The sequence below is a fragment of the Oryctolagus cuniculus genome, chromosome 11 (assembly GCF_051225735.1).
Source record: "Oryctolagus cuniculus isolate XC-2025 breed Fujian yellow rabbit chromosome 11, ASM5122573v1, whole genome shotgun sequence".
NCBI lineage: Eukaryota > Metazoa > Chordata > Mammalia > Lagomorpha > Leporidae > Oryctolagus > Oryctolagus cuniculus.
This window is the reverse complement of record NC_142877.1, coordinates 33,733,314-33,743,657: the sequence shown is the minus strand read 5'-3', so window position 1 is coordinate 33,743,657 and position 10,344 is coordinate 33,733,314. Positions and strand designations below refer to the sequence as shown.

The following is a 10,344-nucleotide window of genomic DNA, read 5'->3' as shown; positions in this document are numbered from 1 at the left end:
TGGCTATATCCAAACTCTTTGAAATGTGACATTGTAGCTCCTCCCCTTAAGAAATATGGTCTATATCCTCATTCTTTTTGTTTTTTAAAAAAGATTTTTTTATTTATTTGAAAGAGTTACACAGAGAGGAGAGAGAGAGAGAGAGAGAGAGAGATAGAAAGAGAGGTCTTCCATCCAATGGTTCACTCCCCAATTGGCCGCAACGGCTGGAGCTGCGCCTATCCAAAATCAGGAGCCAGGAGCTTCTTCTGGGTCTCCCACGTGGGTGCAGGGGTCCAAGGACTTGGGGCATCCTCCACTGCTTTCCCAGGCCATAGCAGAGAGCTGGATTGGAAGTGGAGCAGCCGGGTCTTGAACCGGCGCCCATACATATCCTCATTCTTTGAATTTGGATTGGGATTTTGACCACATTTAGTCAATTTACTTCAAAAAAAGGAACCACAAATCATTTCTGAACCTAGACTCTCACTTATTCTATTACCAATCTTCCCAGTTGCCACATGAGCAAGCCCAGAATAACCTGCAGAAGGAGAGATCAGGTAAGGCATAGTCAGATCTATTCATTTGTCCCAGGTGAGACCTCAGACATGAAGAGAGCATAGGAAGATCTGTAAAACCCACTCATGTAAAGGAGACTGACCGAGACAAAAGGATGATCCATTTAAATGTAACCTAAATTGCCAGCCCACAGAACCAAGAGCTAAATATATGGTGATTGTTAGGTTACTTACATTTTTTTTTTTTGACAGGCAGAGTTAGACAGTGAGAGAGACAGAGAGACAAGTCTTCCTTCTGTTGGTTCACCCCCCAGATGGCTGCTATGGCTGGTGGGCTGTGCTGATCCGAAGCCAGGAGCCAGGTACTTCCTTCTGGTCTCCAATGCGGGTGCAGGGCCCAAGCACTTGGGCCATCCTCCACTGTGTTCCCGGGCCACAGCAGAGAGCTGGACTGGAAGAGGAGCAACCAGGACAGAACCAGCACCCCAACTGGGACTAGAACCCAGGGTGCTGGTGCCGCAGGCGGAGGATTAGCCAAGTGAGCCGAGGCACCGGCAGGTTACTTAAGTTTTTTGTTATGCATCAGTAGCGGACTGATAATGCACTTCCCAATTTGGGATTACTACAGAAAGAAATTGCATGATGTTTCTCTAGCCCAGAAAACAAACCATTTCATAAATGTAAATGTTAAAGAACAATATGAAATAAGATCAGTTGAAGTCTAAGCAAAGAAAAATGCAAAAAGCAAGTGTGCTAATGTGATGTGTGTTGTGAGATTAAGTAGGATGCACTCAACAAACACTTCGTGGAAAAATAGAGATATGAAGAAGCCTCTGAGGAAATGACATCATGAGATACAAAAGAAGTAAAGAAAGTAATTTCTTTATCTTTTTAAAAATATTTTATTTATTTCAGAGGCAGAGTTACAGATAGAGAGAGGGAGAGATAGAGAGAAAGGTCTTCCATCCATGGCTTCACCCTGGAACTGGGCTAATCCAAAGCCAGGAGGCAGGAGCTTCTTCCAGGTCTTCCACGTGGGTTCAGGGGCCCAAGGACTTGGGCCATCTTCTGCTGCTTTCCCAGGCCATTAGCAGAGAGCTGGATTGGAAGATGAACAGACAAGACACGAACCGGCACCTTTATGGGATGCTGGCACCACAGGCAGAGGCTCACTGCGCCACAGTACTGAACCCCAAAAAAGTCATTTCTGATGGAAAAGCAAAAGGTATATCTTCAATTATTAAAATAAGCAGAACAGGCCGGCGCCGCGGCTCACTAGGCTAATCCTCCGCCTAGCGGCGCCGGCACACCGGGTTCTAGTCCCGGTCGGGGCGCCGGATTCTATCCCGGTTGCCCCTCTTCCAGGCCAGCCCTCTGCTGTGGCCAGGGAGTGCAGTGGAGGATGGCCCAGGTGCTTGGGCCCTGCACCCCATGGGAGACCAGGAAAAGCACCTGGTTCCTGCCATCGGATCAGCGCGGTGTGCCGGCTGCAGCGGCCATTAGAGGGTGAACCAACGGCAAAGGAAGACCTTTCTCTCTGTCTCTCTCTCTCTCTCACTGTCCACTCTGCCTGTCAAAAAAAAAAAAATAAAATAAAATAAAATAAAATAAAATAAAATAAGCAGAACAGATATGGGAACAAATAAAGGACCTGCTTGGAGCTATGCATGGAGTCAGTGGTTTAGTAGTAGAGAAACAGGGGGAATAGGAGAAAAGCATGGTTCTAAGACTGAGGGCAGGAGAGGGAAGCGCAGGTGACTAGACAGAGATATATAATTTTCACCCATATTCTTTAGCATGAGCATTTTAAAATTTAAAAAAATTGCTTTGGCAGAATGCAGAAATGGCCTGAACTTTTTTCTCTATGCTTTATCTGTTTGCTCTACAAGGTAACTTTCTGTCTTCTCTCATCAATAGATGTCAATTTCCTCCTGTGAATCAGGATTAGCCTCCTGATTTGCTTTGCACAATGGAATGCAGAGGAAGTAACAGTATGCTAGTTATAAGCATAGGCTTCAAAAGGCCTTACATGTGCCCACTTATTTTTGGAATCCTGACTCTTCTGTATGAAAAAGCCCAGGCTAGCCTGCTGGGGGACAAGAGACACATGGAGTGAAGATGAGCCTTTGTGCTGGACACTTTCCAAGGTCACCTGCCCTATCCGTCCACCCCATCCAGTCTGGCAGTAGACCACACATCCAGAATGGAGCCTTGCTAAGATCAGAAAAATATCCAGTTGAGCTTAGCCCAAATTTATTTTTTGCAGAGTCACCAACCAAGTAAAAGATTGTTGCTTTAAGCTGCTAAATTTGGGCATGGTTTATTACACAATAAAAATGAACCACATCAGATGCCATCACCAAAAACTGGCCATTTCTCACAGAAATCTCAACATCTTCCCTTGGAAAAATTCATAGGATGTGGAAATATTGGATGGATCTACTTCTTTTATAAAGACTGCCTAATCTAATTTTCTATAATTCCCACCACTCCCTATTATTTTATACTTGCCCTAGTATACTCATTTATAATAACTGACTGGACCCTATTAGGATATTAAGTTGAATATCCAGTTTATTTATTTGGTTTTTTAAAGATTTATTTATTTTATTTGAAAGGCAGAGTTACAGAGAGGCTGAGGCAAAGAGAGAGAGAGAGAGAGAGAGCGAGAGAGACTAGTCTTCCATCCACTGTTTTACTCTCCAGATGGCTGCAATGGCCGGAGCTGTGCCGATCTGAAGCCTGGAGCCAGGAGCTTCTTCTGGGTCTCCCACTCGGGTGCAGGGGCCCAAACACTTGGGCCATCTTCCACTGCTTTCTCAGGCCATAGCAGAGAGCTGGATCGGAAGTGGAGCAGCTTGGTCTTAAACCGGCACCCATAAGGGATGCCAGTACTGCAGTCAGGGGTTTTACCTGCTAAGCCACAGCACCAGCCCCTGAATATCTAGCTTAAATATTGTTATATTTTGGTCAGAGGAGGAGGGATTTTTGAGTTTTATAGTGAGGTGTTGAATATAATGTTTATTTTCTAAAAATTTTACTTAATTATTTGACAGAGACAGAGCACTCATATGCATGTGTTCATTCCCTAAATAACTACAACAACCAGGACTGAGCTGAAGGCAAAGCCAGGAGTTAGGAAACTCAATCCAGGTTTTGCAAATGAGTGGTTGGAAGCCAGTTACTTGAGCCATCACCGCTGCACCCCCAGGCCTGGCATTGTGGCATAACAGATTAAGCTGCCGTGTGCAATGACGAGATCCCATAAGGGTGCCCATTCAAGTCCTGACTGCTGCACTTCCCATACAGTTTGCTGCTAATGTGCCTGGGACAGCAATGGAGGATGGCCCAAGTCCTTGGGGACCCGCACCCATGTGGGAGACCTGGAGGAAGCTCCTGGTTTTGACCTGGCTCAGCCCCAAACGTTACGGCCATTTGGGGAGTGAAACAGTGGATGGAAGACCTCTCTCTCTTTATCTCTCCCTCTTTCTCTCTGTTACTCTACCTTTCAAATAAAAAAAAAAATGGCTATTCTTGTGGTAGACTGTAGGACTGGAGATATGAAAGCAGGAAGCTAAAGTTACCAGAGAAATCTTGGCAGGAGGGAATTTAGAAGACATTGAAAATATGAAGTATCAAAGGATCTTGATAACTGAATAGTTATGGTGAAAATGTAGAAATTAGTCAGAGATCATTCCAACATTGATTGAAAATTGGAGTCTTTAAGAGTAATAAGAAAGTTGGAAAGGGGAGCCAGTTTTGAGGGTAGAATGACGTGTTCGGTTTACAAACTAAGTAGAACAGCCCAGTTAGGAAATGCTAGCTACTATAATACCGCCTGAATCAATAGTGTTCACTTCTTTTGTTGAGCTCATTATTCAAGGCAGAAAATTTAGTTGATTACTCGTCAACCCAGGATCTTCTGCTGTAGTTAACAAAAGGTGTTGGATATTTTATCTGTTGCTGTACCACCAATTACTCCACAATTAGTGGCAGAAAATGATCATGAGCATTTTCTGACTGTTTTCCATGGTTCTGAGGGTTGACAGATTCAGTACTACAGGCTGTCTCCTGGTGCTTGATGGTGCTCAACACATGCTACTCCAAGTTGTGGCACTGTGGTAGATTGTCTAGAGCAGAGAGAATTTGATAAAAAGCATACGCAAGGTCTTTATGATCTTTCCCTGCCTTTGTCCCCTGAAACAAGTCATAAGACCCTTATATGAGAAGCACCCTCTGTAACCCAGAAGATCACCCTTATCTCTTAGACACACAAGGCTAAGGAGAATCTGAACAAAGAGACCCTACTAAGTTTCCCCCGTTTTATAATTGTTAGCTTAGCCTCTCCTCCTGGCCCTATCATATTTCTCCATGACTTTTTGTTCTTTATCAAGGCTACTACAAAAACATTCCAGTTTAACCACTTTTGGACTGCATGAAGGCTCCTTTTATCATGTAAAATTTATATTTAAAAATATGTGTTTACTCTTATTAATCTATATTTTGTTACAGAGGACTCAGCCACTAAGATGGAAAGAAAGAAATATTATTTTTCCTCCCTTATATGCTGCAGTCAGATTGTGGCTGAAGGTAGAGTCAACTGAAGGCTTTTCAACAAGGAGCAGCCTCTGGTGGTTGAAACTTGTTGTTGGTTAGGAGCTCAATGGCTTTCCCATATGGCTTGTACTTCCTCACAACATGGCAGGTGGTTTCCAGTAGCAGATATTCTAAAAATCTTAGGCAGCAGTGAAGGCCTTTTTATGACCTGGTCTTGAAAATATCATAGCGTCACTTCTTCCAAACTCTATTGGTCAAAAAAGCCACAAGATGTCTCTTCAGGTTCAAGGGAAAAGAATATAGCTGCCTTGCCTGATGAGGATTGGGTCACCATCACACTGAGAGAAGAGGATATGGAATGGAATTTGCTGGCCACCTTTGGAAAATATAATCAGCCTCACATGTATCCTAGGAACAATTCAAAAGTGGATATAATTCTTGTTCTCGTTTTAGTGTGTCTCTAAGAATGGAAAAGATCATGACTTCAGTGAAGGCAAATGATTAGACATTTGAAACAGTGGAAATTCGGTTTTGTTGTCAATACAATTTAACTTTACAGGGTTATAATTCTAAAGTGAAATTGCTTTGTACTTCATAGGAGAAGTATAGAATTACTGTAATCCTGTAAGTCACTGAGGAGTATCTAGCATGGTCCTTTGACTCCAGAAAAAATAATTTAATACATTGAGGAATTTATTATCATTATTATTAAATCACCCTACCCAGAATTAACTCACACAAAGATATTCTTCTAGGTCATTCTTGGTTTTGTGTTCTAAGTTTCTCCGGAGAATTCAGGACTTTTAGAACTTTAAAATTATTATCACTATTGGTATTTCCCATTTCACAACATCTTACAATATTGCTAAAGCCTAAGTCTGAGTCTGAAATATGCAAGCAAACTCTATTAACCTTTTGTGTACTGAAAAATGTGCTTCAAGCCAAAATGTGAGTATAATTTATTACTCCCTTAAATGTGTCTCTTTCCCAGAAAAACCTTAATACTGAGTATTCCACAATCTCTAATTGTGGAACCAAAGTAATGATCTCATATTCAAAGAACATTTATGTTTTTAAATAAAGCTTTGTCAGTAGATCAAAACAAACATTTTCAGGTTTGGGTTGCACACCCTCTTTATCTGAATGTCAGTCACTGTGGACCAGCAGACATTCAGCTGCCTTTAGCTTTCTCCCTCATCATCCCTTGCATTATCTCAGGACATAGGGCTCTGCAGACACTGGTTTAAGAATCACCAGTTACTTGGAATTCTGAGCGAATTGGTTAGAACGGCTTGGAGGAGGTATTTGAGACTCTATGGGTATTTCATTACCTTCATTGTCATTATCATTATCATCATCATCCCAAGAAAACACTAAAAACTAAATGTTCATAGCACTCTGCAAGGTTGAGCATAAAGCAAGTTTAATAGTCACTTTGTTCTAAGAAATAGAATCTGAGCTGACAAGGCACAGAGAACAAAACACAGGAGGAAATAATTTCATAAGCTCCTGAAGAATCACTGTTTTTGAAATCCATTCTTTCTGCGGAGTTTACTTTGCCCCCATCAACAGTGCTCAGAGAATGGAATGAGTTTAGGAATGGTTGGTCTCTCATGACCTTTTGAAGGAGAAGAACATAGAAGCTGGAAGTTGAACATCATCAGTGTCTATAAACTTTGGTTTAGCCATGGTCTTCTAGCCCAGAATGTTGTTAAAAATACAGATTCTGATTCTATAGGTCCAGAGTAGGGATAATATTCTACATTTACAACAAGCCCAGCTGACACACCCATAATGATGTCCATGGAGAAGAAAGGAATAGAGAAACATCTTTATGGTATAAAAATATGTGCATTTTCCATATTATATTTGCTAGATGGGAAAGATGATACTTGGAATATCTTACTCATCAATTGGAAGCCATGATAAATACTGTTTACTTCCCAATTGCTAACAGTGGCTATTCATTTGTTATGGATGCAGGTAAAGTAACAAAATCTCTGTGTGTATGTTTTATATATATACATATATATACACATATATAATTTGATATGCATAAAACATACATACATATGTGCATCTGTAGAATTTTTCATCAATAAGAATATAATCTTTCTTACTATCTTATTCAGGAAACAATATTATTATATATTATAGACAGTATAAAATGTTATTTAGCATATAAAATATATTGTGTCTTATTATGAGAATCCCAACATCAAAGAAAACTTTCCTGCTAAATTACTGAAGAACAAATCTCACACTGAGATTTGAAATGAAAAAACAGTAAGGTAATAGCATAGATTGCATTCATTCATCAAATCAACAACCACTTATTGAGTGTTATATCTCAGGTTTTGGAAGAGAAACAAGACAATGTCCTAACCCTGGTATGGGGGATGTTTCCATTGCAAGAAACAGAAATAAATTTCCAAGCAATGTGGCAACTTTGATAACAGATATTTTTGCTGAAGTTCTGTTTTCATATTGAAGTAATGATCCTGTCTCATTACCTGGCCTGAGGAGACATTTCTGCCTACGAGCACTTTGAAACTGTCAACAATGCAGGTGCAAAATAAGTTAGAATTCTTGTCCTGAGAAGCATATGATTCTGACAGAGGGAAGATGTCTTGATAGAGGAGAATGTCTAAATTTGAGAAGAAGTCAGAATTCTGGTTTTGCTAAATAGCTACATGTATGAAATGAAGCTACTGATTTTTGACAAACTGCCAGGTCAAATCTTCTTTTTTATTTTTATTTATTTTTTTGACAGGCAGAGTGGACAGTGAGAGAGAGACAGAGAGAAAGGTCTTCCTTTTCCATTGGTTCACCTTCCAGCGCACTGCACTGATCCGAAGGCAGGAGCCAGGTGCTTCTCCTGGTCTCCCATGGGGTGCAGGGCCCAAGCACTTGGGCCATCCTCCACTGCCTTCCCAGGCCACAGCAGAGAACTGGCCTGGAAGAGGTGCAACCGGGACAGAATCCGGTGCCCTGACTGGGACTAGAACCCCGGGGTGCCGGCACCGGCACCGCAGGCGGAGGATTAGCCTAGTAAGCTGCAGCGCCAGCCAAGGTCAAATCTTCTATGCTGATTAACTTTTGTTGTTTTAAATACTGTGTATGTCTTTCTCTTTTTCTGATACCTTTATTCAAGAAAGTTTGGACTGTAGACTTTAGTTAGGATTTTTTTTTTCCTGGGTTGACAATCGTTCCTGTGGACTGTCTTAAGAGCAGTGATAGATTTTTGTCCACATAACGCTATCTTTCCTCTAAGGAGTTCTGATGACTTGAAATTCTCTGTAATTTTTTCACATCAACAGCAAGAGGAGGAGGAGGAGGACAAACAGCAATCTTTATCAAACTCCCCAGGATGGCTACCAGCACATACAGAATCTTTATGAGAATTACAAAAACAAGAAAAAAAGCATTTCTTCTAGGCAATTGAGTTACAAAAGAAGACACCACTTCTGCTGAGCTGTATCCTGGTGTCGTGACTCAGTGCTTAATTTCACCCTCCATTTCTCCCTCAGTGGGTGCCAGAAACTATGAAAGGCTATGCAGCAGTCCTAAATTCCCTCAGTTCAGAAGATATGCTCTCTGGATAACTGACAACCAGATCCATACTCTAGATAACTTGATGAATGCTCTCAAGGGGCCAGACATTTCAAACACCGCTTAGATAGTCAATGAAAAGTAGGCAGAGACAAACTGGAGTTCCATTCAGTCTATGAAAGTTACCAATGGGGGTCAGCACTGTGGTGTAGTGGGCTAAGCTTCTGCCTGCAGCACTAGCATCCTATTTAGGTGCCGCTTCTAGTCCTGGCTGCTCCTCTTCTGATTCAGCTCTCTGCTATGGCCTGGGAAGGCAGTTAAAGATGGCCCAAGTGCTTAGGCCCTTGCACCCACTTGGGAGAGCTGGAAGAAGCTCCTAGCTCCTGGCTTCAGATCGGCCCAGCTATTGCAGCCATTTTGGGGAGTGAACCAGGGGATGGAAGACCTCTCTCTGTCTGTAACTATACCTCTCAAATAAAATAAAATCTTTTTAAAAAGTTACCAATGTGGTAAACCTACAGATAGAACCAATGGTGGGGGATATGTCCCAGAGAGCAAGAAGCTGATTCCTTGAGATTTGTCACTCCTTCCTGAGAGATGTTCTAAGAGATTTGAACTCATCTTCTATTATCTTTTTTTTTTTAAGCTTTATTTATTTATTTGAAAGGCAGAGTTACAGAGAGGCAGAGGCAGAGAGGTTTTTTGTTGTTGTTGTTAGAATTTTTTTATTATTTATAATATTAAGCACAGCTTAATAGTGCAGAAAATTTCAAATGATCCTTCAACAACCCACTCTCCCCTCCCCCACCCAAATTCTTGATGAGGAGCTTTTCAAGTAAAGACATGCTCTCTTCTGCATAAAACCTATGGAATAAAGGCAGAGGACTGTGTACATCTTGCTGTAACATGCGGCCCACAGTTCTGGAGACAGTGCCTGTCCAGGCTTCCTTCACTGCCCCGGTCCCGAGTGGCTCTTGTTCATGAACTGTCTCTTCACAAAGCAAGTCCACCACTTGCTGGGCTTATCATTCTGAGGGTCAAAAACTTTCTCACAAAGTCTCAGTCCAGTCTCCTGCCTTAGCTGCTGTAAGTAGGCGTGCATCACCTCATCTTCCTACTTGTTTGCAGGTTTGGCATAAATTGCATTAAGTGGAAACCCTGGCTCTCCAGGAATCGGAAAATTTGTGATTCCCAGTGTATACATTTCTTTCTTGCCTTGGCTTTTGGAATTGCACTTTTGGAGTTTCTTCAGATACTCAGAGATGTAGAGAATTATATATATCAGGGTCCTGTCGGCTTCATTCTTAATTTCATAGTTTTTGAAGAAGACATTGGCCTTGAAGTAATAGATGGCTTCATCCACAATATCTGTATCTTTTGTCTCTCTAGGGGCAGGGCCTTTGAACTGACTTCTAATAGGTAACAGTGCCATGTTTCCGATGAGCTTGGTGTCAGGGTCCATGAAAGAAGAGTGATATGCCGGCATCTTGGCAGCCCTGGGGTTGGGAGCCAGGAACTTCTTCAGGGTCTCCAACTTGGGTGCAGGGGCCCAAGCACTTGGGCCATTTTTTAACTGCTTTCCCAGGCCATAGCAGAGAGCTGGATTGGAAGTGGAGCAACCGGGACTTGAACTGGAACCTGTATGTTATGCTGGCGGTGCAGGTGGTGGCTTTACCTGCTATGCCACAGTGCTCTCCCCTCCATAATCTTTTTAATTAATCTGTTCTCCTTGTGTATG

The 10,344-nt window shown here is 41.9% G+C and overlaps 1 pseudogene; it reads right to left on the bottom strand.

Moving 5' to 3' along the window:
• Nucleotides 1-9,532: 9,532 nt before the first annotated feature.
• On the bottom strand, nucleotides 9,533-10,104 carry LOC100341254 (actin-related protein 2/3 complex subunit 3 pseudogene; annotated as a pseudogene).
• Nucleotides 10,105-10,344: the final 240 nt, after the last annotated feature.